At 40.0% G+C, this 16,764-nt stretch overlaps 1 protein-coding gene and 1 long non-coding RNA gene across 3 annotated transcripts in view; one reads left to right on the top strand and one right to left on the bottom strand.

The window, feature by feature from the left end:
- Positions 1 to 5,874: 5,874 nt before the first annotated feature.
- On the bottom strand, positions 5,875 to 14,968 carry LOC137170647 (uncharacterized). Its single transcript, XR_010924644.1, has 4 exons — positions 14,918 to 14,968; positions 14,402 to 14,508; positions 7,811 to 7,974; positions 5,875 to 6,216 (listed from the first exon to the last, which is right to left on the bottom strand). It is a non-coding gene; the product is annotated as an uncharacterized lncRNA (long non-coding RNA).
- A 972-nt stretch (positions 14,969 to 15,940) lies between these two features.
- Positions 15,941 to 16,764, top strand: part of LOC137170631 (uncharacterized) — a 6,940-nt gene continuing 6,116 nt past the window's right edge. The window contains exon 1 of one of the 2 annotated variants that reach the window (XM_067574139.1): positions 15,941 to 16,067. The gene's annotated coding sequence lies outside the window, so the exon portion shown is untranslated. The remainder of the gene's footprint in view (positions 16,068 to 16,764) is intronic. The other variant, XM_067574140.1, reaches the window with a different exon arrangement.

Here is a 16,764-nt window from a genome sequence, read left to right as displayed (position 1 = left end):
GTTGCTATGTGTTGGTATTCTACTTCTTTGCCATCGTTGTCATTGCTTTGTTCCATCTCCATCGTAAGGCTGCATTCAGGCAGTGCGGCATTCAGCTGCAGGGTCGAGCAGAAGTGTGCGTGTTTATTTGTGCTGTAGAACGTAACCACTGTGAAACAATCAGAAAATAATGTTTAATTGATCTGATTCACCGGCTTTCTGGCTATCTCCGCTGCCTCTCTTCATTCACTCTCTAGCTCGCTCGACCACAGCTGCCCTCTCTCTCTTTTTCTCGTCTTTTTTAAAATGAGTCGCGAAGCAGACAGCAAAGTACTAACGTTATCTAGCAAAGAGAAATGTCCTCGCTTTGTACTTCATGGCAGAGTTTACAACTCTTGTCAGTCTGATCTCCCGCTGTGATTGGCCACCGCAGACTCTGGCTCAACTTTCCGGCCGCAGTCTGGTGTGGCGCCGCAGCGGCCAAAACAGCCGCAGCCGAGCCGCACTACCCCATTCAAATGAATTGGACAACTGGCATTTTCGCCGCACCACCTGATTTGGTGTGAATGCAGCCTAACATGCTCTGCTTCAACAAAGTTAGCTAAGTTTTCAATGTTTTAGGCATTTAAGTTTTTTAAGCAGATTTGTTTTACTTTTTTCAGTGTTACAGATGAAGTGCCTTTGTCCTCTTTCTTTTTGTGCTTTTTTTTTTTCTCAGCCTCTTTTCCTACTTCTCCTTGAGGTTGCAGGCAGCAGGGTTGGTTGGTTTGCTCTGGATGTCTTTCTGGTTTAGATGTGCTGGAGATCTTCTCTTTTTTGGTGATATAATAGATATTTCGTTCCTACTTATAACCCTTTTCAATTCCTGTACCCTTATCTTGCTATTCACAGGTTGTCGGTTTTCCTTTGTTTCAGTCTTTTTCATGCTTTGAGGGCATTTCAGGAGCTCATCTTGTGTGTGACCTCACTGGTCAGCAGTTACTCTATATATCATGGTCTCTGTTTAATACAGAAAAAAGTCTGCATTGACTTGAAGCTCAACTTGTTTTTCTGAACATTTGAGCCTCAACAGCATCTTTCACTAACCTGAACCAAACCTGTACACACACAGGTATCAGGAAGTGGACCCGGGTCTCAGCTGTCAGAGTCCTGCATCTTGTAGCCCCCCATCCACCCCGACCTCCTCCCTCCCACTGCAGAGACAGGTAGAAATGTAGCTTCATTCATTCTACAAAACGTCACTATAAACATCATCCAGGCAGAGATTACGCTTGTGAATGCAAAGTAACTAGGAAACAGTTTAGTCATATATGAAGGTCATTTCTAGGAGACAGAGTTGCACAGACAGGATTTGAGTCTCAACACACCGCTGGTTTGAAGGGGAAGAGGGAGGTCGTCACAGGTTGGCCGTGGTCGGCCCTGCCAGTGAGCAGGACCACAGCAGCGTGGCTCACCACAGTTATCCCCCACTGTGAGGCTGTAGTGGAGACAAATTTCATCGCAAGTTGGGTCGGCATGGCTACGGCAGACTGAACTGGGCTGATGGAAAAAACCTAATAGTTCCTGATTCCTTGAGTCAAAACTCTGGGTGGGAAAGGTGCATCCTGTAACTCCATCATTCAGTATCAGTGGAGAGACGATATAACATGTCTCCTATTGTTGTTTTTACAGATGGAGATCTTTACGTCACTATTACAAAGGCAGTCGGCAGTGATGTGGCCGTTCAGACCTGGGGCTGCCAGCCTCATCGGTCCAAATCCTTCTGCAAAGACAATAAACATAAAGTGGAAAATATCAAATTTATAAAAACTGAAAAACTGATCTCTGTCTGATTCCACAGCCTGATATTTAGACTCATAACAGTAGCACCACATCTCTGATTCCAACATCATATCATGAAACTGGTTTTCTAGTCCCTCAAGGCACCACTACAAAAAATGAGGAAAAGTAGTTTGTCGTGTAACAGCTGGATGAAGAGGGATATTTTAAAACAGGTAAGACAGAGGAAAGTTTAATGTCATTCATATATTATTTGTTTTGAAAGATACATTTTGGTCTCTGACTGAAGTCAAATATTTGTTGTTTTTCATATTTTTATTGGACAAGTTAACTTTGCACTCTGTGGACTCTGGTTCCTTATCAAGCAGAATGAACCCTGCATACAAAGATTCATTTCATTTCATTTTGAACCATTGCATTACTCCTGCCCTCATAAAAATGTGGCACTTTCATTGTTTGCAAATTGAAACTTAACAGCCATATGAAGATTATCATCATGTGTTTCTGATGAGCAGATGTTTGAATTCTCTCTGTGCTGCAATTAAATCTAAATATCATTCAGACCCAAAACAAGAAATCAAATATCACTCTGTGAGATGTGTGGGTTAATTTTCAGTGGATCACAACCAGCCTGATCCTATCAAACAGCTGCCAGGCACTGGAAAGTGTAAACAGTCTTATCTCCCTGCCCTCCCTGTTTCACTGCAAATACTTAGAGCACATTTATCTTAAATCAGATACCAGCGTTTCTGATAAACCATGTGACACAAACCCCTCCACCTGCCAGTCTGATGACGCCCCTGATAGCATCAACCTTTGGGTCATATGTGGTATTTAACTGGCACATGTGGCTGAGATATGGCATGACAAAATGCACAAGGGCCAAATCATGACAACATATGTTTCACCATACCTTCAAAATAGGAGGGAATTTCACTTCAGGATCACCTATAAAATTTAGGTACCTGGCCCATATATGAACTGACACACAGCAATCATGTGAACTGTGGGTCACATATGGGCCATAAGGCCTTAACAGAACTCAGCCATACAGATATTCCATATCATTATAGATCATGGTGATCACAGTTACAGTGATCAACTGCTTATATGGATCAAAAAGCTCCGAACAGAATCATTCTTAAACAAATGTTGTTTCAATAATTTGCTTATAGTAATCAATAGTTTGCTTACAGTGTTCATTTTGGGTCTCTTCATACATGAGAACATGGAAAAAACATTTTAAACTACGATAATTCTTTTTTCTTTTTACCTTACTCCCATAGTTTACATATGATGTGTATTTAGTGGCTGGAGGTGCGAAGTGTTGGTGATTATTTGTAAATGTAGTTACAATCAGAAAATAATGTTTTCTTCCTCTCATTCACACACAACCACAGTGTGCTGGTTAAGGTACCATGACACATATCACACACAGACACTGAGAAACATCCATTTGATTTGTGTCACTATGAAATCAGAGATTAACAGGAGAAATTACCAATCGGGGGCCCAGTGGGAGAAAGAGTTAAGAAAGACTTACAAAAGAGCTCATAAAACATCACAAAATCCTGGAGGGACTGATATATTAAGAGAGGGTGATGTTGGGGCTTCCTGTGCTGTAAAATTAGACTCACTTCTATCTCCTCTGTGGTTTTAAGTTATTTGAGGTGTTGAGGCCGACGTCGTTAGTACGTCACACCGAGCAGAACAAATCAAATCTGCAGGAAGCTTTAGCACAAGGCTTTAATGCTACACTGAGCATGTACGTAACTTCTGTTGTTGAATTTCAGCTGCACGTCGAGCAAAGCAGGACACTGGAAGTGTGCTAAAGCTAAGCTAACGACCTCCGGCTACTTTGAGAGGAAACTTGGACTCGATCTCACCGTACTGACACTTCCTGTTGAGTCTCAGCAGCAGCTTCAGACTCTGCTTCATAGACTATATACTGTCTCACATCTGCAGCTGCAGACATTAGTGCAGGTAAACATGCTGCTGCTTTCATTATGTTGTATTCTGATTGGCTGAGGGTCAAAGTGGGGGCCGAACCTCCACCAGCCTCTCATACTGTGACTCTGATCTATTTACATCAGCAACACATGTCCAGGGTTTATTCTGATCCAGGGAGCTACACACAACTATGAATGATCACTGCCAGGATCCCATTTACCCCAGTCAGTGTTTACAAAGAGGATATTTTGCGCTTTTCTTTTATTTTGAAGGCAGAAGGAACCATCTCGGTCTGGCTGGCAGCCTCAGCTCTGGACATTCACATCACTGATGACAGCCTTTGGAATAGTAACGTAAATATCTCTAACTGCAACAACAACAACAACAAAAGGAGCCACATTACAGACGGTTTGTGTGTTCGTACGGAACCGTTAAGTACAGGATGTTTGGTGCGGTACGCTCCCCAACACAAAAAATTGCTGTCAAAACACAAATAATCCACTGACTCCGACATGCAGAACAGTGGGAGTTCCACCCGGAACATTTTTGCAGGGCACCACTTAGCTGTAGCTCATGGATGTATGCTAGCCAGCTTAGCCAAGTTACACATGGATGTTTTATAATATCTAGATGCAGGTTGGAGGTGGGGCCTTGTTCTTTCCTATGATATTACTCAGTGGTGCATGTCATTGGATAGTTACCCAATGACAACAAAGGATTTAAAATCTATTGGATAATGTTTTCGAGCTACAGCCAGTGTACAAGAGAAATTTTTTCATAACCTGCTTCGAAACATATTTTATCTAAAACTCACCCTCTACTTTATCCAACCGTTGTTTAGCAATGCTGTGTGAAACGCCTTCCCTCCCCTGGATATCAGCAGTTGGAGCGTAGGAACGAACTAGTTGTTGTTGTGAAGCTCACTAAGGTTTAAGGTTTGTGGAAAATGAGAATCAAATGGGTACGCTCTGATGTACTGCAGGTGTTTACCTGAAAACATTGAGACAAACACATTTATAGTATCATTCAATTCAAACACTAAGAATAATACACAGTAAATATGAAGATGGATTACTGATATGTTTGAACTGGTCATAGTTGAACATTACGCAGATGAATATCTGAGCATTTCTTGCTCCACTTTTAGGCCAGAAGTGATTTTTATTTCTTTTATAAGGGAACTGTGGTGTGCTGTGTAACAGCCAGACTCCGGTGCCTCCAGTATCATTCTTCTCCACCATCACAACCAGTTCCGCCGCTCCGTATACGCAGAGTACGCAGAGCGCGTGGGGCCTCAAGTACCAGGCGGGGGTCCCCAAAATTAAGGTTGATAAAAATGTCATGATAATTATTACATTATTACATTTTTACACAAATTGAAAAAATATATGAATTAGTTATGGACAGGCCCACCGTTGGTTTTTTCATTGTATGTAACCGATCACTCAATTCAGGCAAATTAGATGTTTTTACCTAATATATAAAAAGAGCCCAAATGAAAAGCCTGAATGTGATGACACATCAAACTGTAGCTCTGTCAGTGTTTTTATTTATCTCTTCTTTTTAATAACCTCCATCACTTCTTACAGCCATATGAACTGTAGCTGTTATGCAGATCAGCCATCATACTAAAAACAATAGTGATACATTTCTACCTCATAATCGTAACTTCATAGTATGTTGAGTATCACCAGTGTGACTTGAGGCACACATGTTTTACCTGATGGGGAACATAGTACAGTTGCTGTTGAGGGGGTTGCTGGGGAGGTTGCTGTCGTCACACGCTGCTTTTCATTACACTAACATGTCGCTTCCCTCACTTCTGTCTCTTCCCGAGGACGAAAGAATTTAATTCACCAAACAGGACGTCCTCGTTCACTCCAGCGTCATTTTGAGGAGACACAACTACTCATGACGCACATCACCTCAACTGTCAAATATGTAGAAGTCAACTCTAAATATATAGAACTTATTAAGTAACAGTTATAACTCTTCTTATACATAGTGATAGCTGGAAGGAAAACATCTCATAACTGCTCCAGTGTTTTATCATTTGATTATAGATCTATAGCAGCATCTGGCTGTCACACAATAAGACACAAATAGACAATTTCACTAACCAAGACAACTCCTTCTAGAATATGGATTTAATGATTTATTGGGTGGGAGATGGAAGAGCAGGGTGAAAAGGAGGAAGGATAGTTAGAGAGATGATTGGAGAGGGAAGGATGGATGGGAGAAGGGAAAGGATCGGGGTGGGAGGATGAGGTGGTGAGGGTTGAGGTCGTGGGATGCGGGATGAGGGGTCAGGGTCAAGGGGATGAGGGTCGAGGGATGGGGAGAAAGAAGAGCAGGTGGGAAAGAGGGGAAGGAGGGAGTGGATAGGAGAGTGATAGATGTAAGGAGGAGAGGCGTCGATGTCAGGGAGGTAAGTGGGAACAAGGGGGTCGAGACTCAGGGTGGGGGTGCTGTCTTGATGGTCTGGCATCTGTACGAAGTCCCCTGTTCCTGTGTTCAAGCAGAGAAGAAAGAAAAGTTAGCGGAGGGGTCGGGTTGGAGGGACTTGCAAGCTTAGACAAAGGGGAGAGGAGTGGATGTGGTGTGTCTAAATACCCTGTGGTGTGGAAATGGGATGCGTACAAGGCGTGGTCTTTGGTTCCAGAACTTTGTTTATAAGTCTATAAACTTCATTTAAACCTGTTAATTACTGAACGAACAGAACCGACATAAGGAACAATAAAAACAGCTGTAGCCTGCAGAATGTCTAAATAACATAATTTATAAACATAAATGCTTATTTAGTTTGTGAAAATCTGACGTGATTTTATATTTTCATATTTTCCTGAAGAAGCTGAGACGCACTGAAACGGAGAAGAAAGAAGAAGCCTTTTGACTTATGGAGAAAAGAGAAGAAAGTCACAAGAGTGTTTGTTGTGATTGATTCATGATTCAGTCATTTTCATTCTATGAATAAATATGATCAGCTGCTGTCGGTGCTTTCATTCCTGTCCCACAGGTAGTTTTGCTGATCTGCTATATTACTATAACAGCCGTCTGTTTACTGTCCCGTCAGATCAGCTGACCAATCAATAAACACATTACATATAGCGTAATGAAAAGCAACCCTACTTTTACCCTCAAGCAGCACACTGTGGCTAGCTGAACAGGCTGTACAACAAACATGCACGCTCACTTCACTTCGTCTTGTAAAATACACCAAACAACGTGCACATAACACCGCTGTGAACCCCGCTTACTGGCAGTTGAAGTTCTCCCTTTTTAGAACAAATGACATCCCAAATCACTGTTATTTCTCCTGCTGAACGTCAGTCTGCAGCATCCCTGGTTGCCACAGCAACTCAGTTACTACTGTTAGGTCACGTCAAGGTTGACCTCAGGTGAAAGGTCATCATGTAACTGACGGCAGCGGTCATGACGGTCATTTTATTTATAGCTAAATTGTTAATAAATGTTAAATGTTCTTTCTTGAAGGGCCACGCAAGCCTTCACAAAAATTATTAATTTAATAAATAAATGAAAATAAAAATAAATATGCCTTGACAAAAGGGCACTTTGGACATCAAGTGCATCCTGAGTGACCACTTGTGATCGGATCTCACTTCCCCACTCTATATGCAAATAAAAACTGACATCATTTCCGTTTTCAAAGACCAATTCAATTCAATTCGTTCGTTATTCGTCCAAAGCTGTGTTCAACTTGTTTGATAAAAATGATAAATATTCAGGATATATATAAATACATTTGTAGAAGCTTTTCTCCTTTGTGGGTTTAAAGCAGGACCCTGACCATCAGAATAAAGCTATAATTAAAATGTTATATTTTTGCACAATCATGAGAAATAATTTAATTCAAATATGCTTCAGTTATTTAAATGTATTATTGTCAGTGCTGGACTTAATAATCTTTCTGAAAATAGAAATTCTGGCTGCTGTTTATTTGTCTGTGTTGCTCTGTGGTTTACTGTGTTTGAATGGAGCATATTAAGATGTTATTGACAGATGGTGTACAGAGAGCACAATCAATTACTGGGAAAAAATGGAAAATAGTAACAGGTGGCTGAGTCTCTAAAATAATACTCACTGGAGTAAAGAGCGGCTGCAGGGTCTTTGCCAGGATGCCGTTAGCATCATTGATCTTTTTATTGTTATCATTACTACTTATTCTGTCCAGCTGGATAAATGTAAACATAATCCAAACCAGTCAGCCCTTTATCCTGAATTCTGGGTGTCTTGTATAAGATGTACCTGATGAAACAGTCAGAGAAGACAGAAAACAGAACATAACAGAGACTCTGAAGAGTAAACTGTGGCAGTTACAGGATCAAACAGACATTAATAACTTTAACTGACCTATAAAACATTCAACTGTTTGTTTATCAGTATATTTACATGCAGATGAGAAATACATGCACTATAGTAACCTGCTTACTGTAAACCCACATATGCAGCAGCCGGTCATTAATCAGAGCTTATTTATGAACCAGGACTCCTTGTTTTAAGTGTTTTACTGATATGTTTCTTCTAGTTTCATCCACACTGTGAGGTCAGTCTGTCGGTTCATAACTTTGCTTTAGACTCAAATATCTCAACGACTGTTGGATGGACTGATGTGAAATGTTGTTGAAAGTTCAGTTAATGATGCTTTAAACATCCTTTCAAAGCTGATTGTGATTGTGAACATGTCAACCTCATGGTGGCAGTAAAGGAACAGTCAGAGGATCACTGATCATCCATCCAATAGTTGTTGAGAAGTGACAGAGCGACATTTACTGTTGTAAATTGTTTGGGGTTGGTAAGAGGGTTGGCCTGATGACTCAAACATGAGCGTCTGGTGTGGACCTCCGGGTTTGTGGCTGACTAGTCTGATCATAGTAGGGCTGCCCACTGATTGTTTGAGGATCTATTTTCTTGTTGCATCACATCTTCTTGCTAACATTGTGCAGGTATTGAATTATAAGGTAAGTGCTCCTTTTCTGTCCATTCCTCCTCTGCTCTGTACAACCTCCGGGACTGAAAAATGGAGCCCATGTGGAAGTGCCAAAAACTGCAGTTCGAAAGGCCACTTGAGGCTCCAGAAGCGAGTCAATCCCCTCAGTCTCCCATGTCAAAATGCCCAACTTTACAACAGAATAAACATGTTTACAGCCTGGTACAAAAAACTGTTTTGGTCTCTATAGCTTATTTCCATGTTCATGACAAGTGTACATGGGTTGAATTTTCATATAACTCACCTATTTAAATTTTATTAAGGCTTAAAGTTATGCATAGTTAAGGGTGTGGCTGCTTTGACTGACAGGTGGGAGCCGTCACAGGCCAGTCGCTACCACGGCGACAACGTTGGTCAGGTAACATAACTGCTACATGTGGCCCTGCATGTGAATTATTGCACACTGCTTGTGAATATGTTTTGTTTTCCCTCTCTCTCTCTGGCACTCTCCCTCCCCTCCACCTGCCTTCTCCTGTAGGAGTGGAGCACCTGAAATCAATAAACCATCAGAGAAGAAGGGGGGACCTGAGGAGCAGTGAGTGAGAGACACATGCCCAACATCCGGACGCACATCTTGTGGGCAATTTTTCTCCCTTTTTCCTCCCAATTGTTTTTTCCAGCATGTTTTAGAGTGTTGGTTTTCTTATTTTAGTTTGCTATTTTAGTTTGGGTTGGAGATCACTGGTAGTCCAGTTATCGGGTTTTGTTTGGTTCAGTGTAGTTTAGTTTTTTCTTTTGGTAGTTTAGGGGATGAGCTGGGTGCAATGGCCCATTGCTTGGCTGGCCCATCTTTGCTCCTTTTGGCTGGGATCTCCACCCACTTTTTTGTTTTCTTTGTATTTTGTACATTGTATAGTTTATTATTTTCAAAATAAAGCTTGTTGTTTTCTTGTTAACTCAGAGGTTTTGGTGTCATTTTATATGTTTCGGTCTCCAGTTGAGCCTTTACTTGTTTACAGACTGTAACATATTTGGGGGCTCGTCCACACGTTTTTCCACACTAGCATGTTTCTGTAGGCTTGCTTTAAATGCAAGTTGCTGAAGGCTTTTTGTTTTTTTCACCTCAGTGTTGTCGCTGTGCATCTTGTTGTTTTGCAGTTACTCATGATTGCAAACTGTGTCATAGTAACTTTTTCTCTGTCCACATGTTAACTGATATGTAGTTTGACACTATTATGTGTTGCTTTGATACCTTGTGTAGTTTGCTATTTGTTTGCATGGTGCCTATGTTTTGTGTTGGACACCACTGATCTTGTGCTGCTGTTTTGTTTGGGCAGTGATCCTTTTGCATGTTGTGCTATTTTTGGGGGGCTGTAATAGATGTTTTGTTGGCTTTGCGGTTTTTATGGTTGGCATTTGTTTGACATTTGTTCTTGATGATGGCGTTTAATCTTGAAGAATTTGTTGCACAACCTAGCCTTGATAGATTCCATCGTTGCTCAAAAGAGCCTCAGACTTCACCATGCTTGTGAATTGAACATGTCAGAAAGTGTAGTGGTCATCTTTTTTATTAGATCATTTGTGGTTGTTGCTGCTTGTTTAGTTGCACTTTTGACCGAGTAACTGCTTCAGCAGCTTGGAGTTTCAGTTTTGAGCACCTTGACTAAGTAGCCACCGGGCAGGTTTGAAGAGCTTGCCACTTTGTTGTTTGTTTTGTTGTTTGGCCTTTAATATTTTAGCTTTCTTTCAGCTTCTGGGGGAATCTGATGTCCAGTCAATTATTGGGGGGGACAAATTTCCATGTTTCATATATTGATGTCTAAACTGTGTTGATGGATGATTGGTTTAAATATCATAACACAAATGTCCATTATGAAATGAAGGCAGAAAATTAAATCATGCAACATTTCTACACTTTCAAAATGTGAAATTATGATAGTGAAACGAGTCATTTTGACGCTAAGTCTATGGGAAAAAGTCTTTTTGGGCCAGTGTGCATCACGTGACGTTGTAATTACGTGGTTTGGCCGCTATGTCAGATTTGCTTTGTTCTTGTTGTCCTTGTATCCAGTTCTCTTGATACATCCATGAGAGTATTAAAATGAGATCTGTATCCAGCAGATCACATTTTAATACCAGGTGTACATGGGGTCAGAGAGACAGACAGTGCATCTGGACTGCTTACATGTGCCACCTGGTGGTTGTTGTTGCACACTGCAGCTACTCCTGGGTAAATTATTTTACCCCCCTTACCGCAGTAATCAGGTCAAGTTCTGCTCTGAGGAGCGAGGAGACATGAGAGCAGCCTTCACTGAAGTCTTTTATCAGCCTACATGCCCCCTTACTGGATATCAGTTATTGATTATATGCTGCAGCTGATCGGACTGATCCGATACGTCACTGAGTGGAGAGAGTGATTACAGATTAAACTCAAGTGTATCACTCCCAAGTTTTATATTTCATTTGTTTTCTGATTCACCGTCTAGTTAAACATTGTTAATTGTCGGTCTGATCAATAAAAGAACCATAAACAACTTTATTCGTTTATTAGAAAGATTTTTCTTTTCATGATCTGTTATTTCCTCCATTAACTGTTATTATGGATCAAATTAAAATAATGGAGAGTCTGTCAGCAAGAAACACATTTATATTTAATCTAATTTATTGATTTATCATTTACATTTTCCCTGAAACATTTAGCCCAATAAATATTTTCCAGTGTTCAAAGGACACCTTGATCATATTCTGGGTTATTAAATAATGAATTCACAATCAGAATATCAATAAATACAGAGGCAAATAATTAATAAATAATATGAATGCATTCTGCCAGTAGAAAAGGTTCTTGTACACAGTATAAATACAGACTGCAGGTGTTTGTTAAACAGGTAACAGGCTGCAGAGAGGAAACAGCTGCTGCAGCTTTATTAGTGTCACAGTGCACGTGTGCAGACACAAACTCCATCAGAAGCCTCTACAGCTGTTAAAGTGACTAACAGCTGATCGGCTGACAATAGGCTAGTTGGAGATGAACCAGACCTGAGCAGAATTGATCACTGCTGATCACCGCACAATGCAGCACTCGATCTGAAGTCATGCATGCGTGGGCAACGATAACCTCACAGGTGTTTGATAAACAACATGACACGTATTGGGAACTCTTCATTTTCAGTTTGATTGTAAAATTCTGATTTTATGAGATTGTGTACTAAGAATTCAGATGTGTTGATGAACTTTGATCAGCCAAAGAGAGAAAAAACATTCAGTAACCAAATATTACAGACAGCATCAATATGAAGATAACGTCATTATTTCATTCTTGTTATGAACTGAAATAACATCAAACTTTTGGTAACAATTGTGACATGAAGATTGTCCTCTGTACGGATGTGAAGTCTGACTGTCTGAATATTTGATAAATGATATAATGTCTATAATTATTATAATTATTATTATAACTATAATTTCTTCTTGCATTTTCACTACTGATTGGTGTTTTACTTTATTTCTTTATTTGTTTGCACATTACAAAATACGTTTGTAATAAAATATTCAAAGATTTGATATGTCCACAAAGTCATTCAAATATATGTTACAAAACAGACTTTTCTCTGCATATACTCAGTTAGCAGGAAGCTAAAAGCTTAAAGACATCTCCTGAATACTAAATACAAAATAAACAGAATTACACTGAAATAAATAAATAAAACAAATAATCTAACTTCATTTGAATTTCTTTATCTCTGGTATGAGATGTGAAGGAGTTTAACCAGTCAGCTGATTTATGGTCCGCCTGCTGTCTGCTGAACTTCTATGTAAAATAATTTTAAAAATATTGGAGATTATAGAATAAATGCTGTTTAGAGGATCTTAAGGTTCCAGATCATTTTCATAGGTTATAGACTGACCCTCTCATACAGAACACTGTTAAAACAGTGACTGAGTAGATTGATCTGATAACATTTTATGAAATTAGGGCTTTGAAGCCAATTTGACATAGTGGCCAAACCATGTAATTACAACGTCACATGACGCTATTGCTCCCAAAAAGACTTTTTTCCCACAGACTTAAAGGGAGTCACAACTTGATCCATTTAGTCATATCACATTTATAAAGTCTAGAAGAGCCACACGATTGAATCATTTTATCCCCATTCAAGTTAGCCAGAGGGCTAAACCAGAAATTAGCTGTCTTGGCCAGCAGAAGTCTATAGTGAGCATGCTCCATGGGCGCATGCGGCCCAACGAGCATGCTCAGTATGTTTTCAGGAAGTGACTTTTTTGGCTTAAGCACCACTGAGCAACTTTAGGAATGAATGGCATCCGCCTCCAACACTGTATCCAGTTTTCTTTATACATCCATGGAAAGGACGACTCACGTCTCTAAAAACACATTTCCTCATTTCCTCTCTCCTCGCATGGTTTCCTTGCGTCTTGAGTGGGAGAGACTCAAGTGAGGGAAACATGGATGCAGTTTAAGGGAATTGGAATGAACCTCTGGTGTGAACAGGGCTGCCGTTCAATAATAATGTAAAACAAACAGTCAAACTGAGCTGCTGCAGAGCCTTTTTGGCTGCAGAGGAAACAGTTTCAGTAACTTGAAGGATTACATGATTCCACAGATGCATTAAGCTCATTCAATATGACTTTGTATTAAAACAGTTATTAATTCATTTGGCCATTCATCTGTCTTTCACATGATCATTTTTTTGATGAAAAATATAAAACATTTCAGTATAGATCTCATTTTTCAAAGGTGACTTTTTATTCAGTTTTAGTTAAATTTACTAATCTAAAAAATCTGCTCAAAAACTCAAGTCAAAAACCTCAAATCCTGTCCTCTCCTCAGAGTTTCATCTCCTTTAATACAGGTGCAGCTGAGTGAAAGAAATATAAACATGATCTAATCTAAACATCAAATCATTTCATTGGTTATATGTAAGCAGATAATACCAAATTATGATATAAAAATACATAAATAATAACAAAGGATAGTGCCTGTGTCAAAGTGGGTGAGAACACGCCAATTTTAACCATGCTTGTTAATTATTTTTTTTAGCCATAGTTCCATCATTAATCTTTCTCAGGCTTTGTTTGTGGTTTACATTATGTTTGGTTACAGTTTACATACCAGCAACATGTTTGGTTAAAGTAAAAGAAAGTATTAAGTTTAGTTTACTGGTTTAGTTCTGTGTTCCATAAGTTCATTATTTTCTTTCTTTGTTACAAAAGGATCACTTCCTGTCAGTAGCAGACCATGGGGTCTTGCACTGGGCCTTCGGTGGTCTCACACACACACACACACACACACACACACACACAAAAGCCTCTTTTATACAGAGAACCCACATTATAGCTATAAAGAGGATCCGCCGCTTTATGGCTATAAAGCTGCCTCCTACTTTTACACATCATACCGGCGTTCCGGAGATCAGACTGATCAGAGCTGTAAACTCTGCCATAAGCAAGTAAAGAGACGTTACTAGGACGAGGGGAGGACATTTCTCTTCGTTTGATAACATTAAAAGTTAAGTTAGACTTTTCTTTTGGCTTTCCGACTCATTTTAAAAAAGACCAGAGAGAGAGAGATAGAGAGAGAGAGAGAGCAGCTGTGGTCGAGTGAGCTAGAGAGTGAATGGAGAGAGAGAGCTCTAGTAATGTTAATGAGGAAGCTGATGAATCAGATCATTAAAACGTTATTTTCTGATTGTTTCACAACGGTTACTTTCCAAAGCACAAACACACCTGCATCCCCGCACACCTCCTCAACCCTGCAGCTGTACGCCGCACCGCCTGATGTGGTCTGAATACGGGCTAAACAACAGCGTCAGCTCCCGGTCCCGCCATGCCGGCTGTCACACAGAACAGCGAGGCGGATTACAGGCGCAGTATTCCCGCTTTGAACGGGCTGTGTAAAAGAGGCTGAAGTGCACTCATCACCAACAACTAACATCTAAACAATATAAAAACTACGTCATTAAGAATAAGTCCATTACAAAATCAGCTTCTGACACCTGTTAACAAATGTACTCAAAGCACCGGCTCAACAAGCTGAAACTATGCTAACCTCGTTATTTCTCCCACACATGCATTAGCTAAACTGCCAACCCAGTCTTCCGATGGTAAACGTTCACTCATGTTGCTCAACAAAAAGACAATAAAGGAAAGATTTTCTGAAAGATAGAAATTAGGCCATATTTCTCACAGCAGCAAACAACAATCTTAATCAGCTCTATAGATAATTAATACAGCAGGACTCACCAGTCACTGGAAAACAAAATCCATCCTCCGTTCCTTTCTGCAATGCCTGCGTGAGTCCTGCGTGAGCCCTGCACGAGGCCTGCGTGAGCCCTGCGTGAGTCCTGCGCGAGGCCTGCGCGAGCCCTGCACGAGTCCTGCGTGAGTCCTGCGTGAGTCCTTTTGATTGGTTAATTTTGTTGTCACTCTATATTTGTTCCATGTATGTTTTCTATGAGCAGAGCCTGCAACCAAGGACCCAGCAGGCCCTGGGAGGCCATATGGAGAATCGCAGGCAGACACATCCAGTTCTAGCTCCAAATACTGGGTTTATGGTTATGATAGTAACTGAAATCAAACAAAATATTTTTTAAGAACCACATAAATATTTTTAATAACTCATAAAATCTAGAGAGATAAGAACTCCAGCAACACTTGTCGTATGAGGAACAAGTTTATTAGTTTTGACGCGTTTTGACTTGTGGTCTTCATCAGGGTCATCATAAAACACATTACAAACACCATTTAAATAAAGTAAGGTAAAAAAAAAAAAAAAAAAAACACTACAGAAATTAATTGCAAAATCTTCATTCATGCCCCCTGGAGATAAACTTTGGAAATAGAAAATCCAAAATGCTTCTCTCTTTTTCCAAAGAAAACTAACATTACTACCTCTTAATCACATTTTAACTTTTAACCTACAAAAGTTTGTCTCTTCTGACCACAACATGACGGAGTCAGACTGACCTGCTGATCTACATCAGGCCTCAGAGTTTACCTTTCTCTTTATTTATGTATTATATATATTATATGTGTTATATGTATTATATGTCTTATATGTATTATATGTATTATCGGCTCTGGGAGGGGAGGTCTCTGAGACTGTTTCTGTGAAATCATGTGACTAGCCGCCTCCCTGCTGATAAATTGTATGTGTGTGTGTGTGTGTGTGTGTGTGTGTGTGTGTGTGTGCGTGCGTGCGTGCGTGTGTGTGTGTGTGTGTTGGGGGGCTCTGTCTTTCTGTTTCATTCTGTGTCTCTGAGACTTTCTGTAAATCATGTGACCTGCTGCCTCTCTGATTATATAAACCCTCCTATCCTCCTCTGCAGTCTGGCTCCTCTCTGCTCTTCCTGCCTCTTCAGCATCTCACAGCTTCTTCAAGTCAACATCCCAGGTAAGAACACTTTGAACGAAGAACCACGAAAAACTTTCAGTATCAGGATTTTTGGACACAAATGCTGCAGGAAAAATCTCACTATAACTGAATGTAATAACTTAATAAATGAAATGTTATAGAATAACATTAAATGAAATCAAAATGAAAAACTAAAAGCTGTTTTTTCTGTCAATGAGTTCTCACACATCAATAATGTTGAAAATGTTATATGACAGTTATTTACATTTTCACTCATTATTAGTAACCAAAGACATGAAAGTTTAAAGGAACATATCTGTGTATGTGACTACATTAATCAGCCTGTCATGGAGTTCATTGTTATTTAACTGAAGATAGACAGACACGTCTGGCACTAAATATCTTTATTATAGAGCTCTCAGCTCATGGTAGTGATGCCCAGAAGAACCAAGTTACATTTAATTTACTGAAACAGAAAGCCAAGTTAATCTGGAGAGCAGATGGCCGCCCACCAAGAGCCGGGTTCTGCTTGAGGTTTCTACCCGTTAAAGGGGAGTTTTTCCTTACCGCTGTCGCCACGTGCTGCTCATGGGGGAATTGTTGGGTCTCTGTAAATTAAAGAGTACGGTCTTGACCTGCTCTATGTGAAAAGTGCCTTGAGATGACTTTTGTTGTGATATGGCGCTATATAAATAAAAATTGATTGATTGGTTGATTGATTGAATCTGTATTTAAA

The sequence above is a fragment of the Thunnus thynnus genome, chromosome 19 (assembly GCF_963924715.1).
Source record: "Thunnus thynnus chromosome 19, fThuThy2.1, whole genome shotgun sequence".
In the NCBI taxonomy this organism is placed as follows: domain Eukaryota; kingdom Metazoa; phylum Chordata; class Actinopteri; order Scombriformes; family Scombridae; genus Thunnus; species Thunnus thynnus.
Note: the sequence above shows the minus strand (reverse complement) of the source record. Positions and strands in the feature narration are given on the sequence as shown.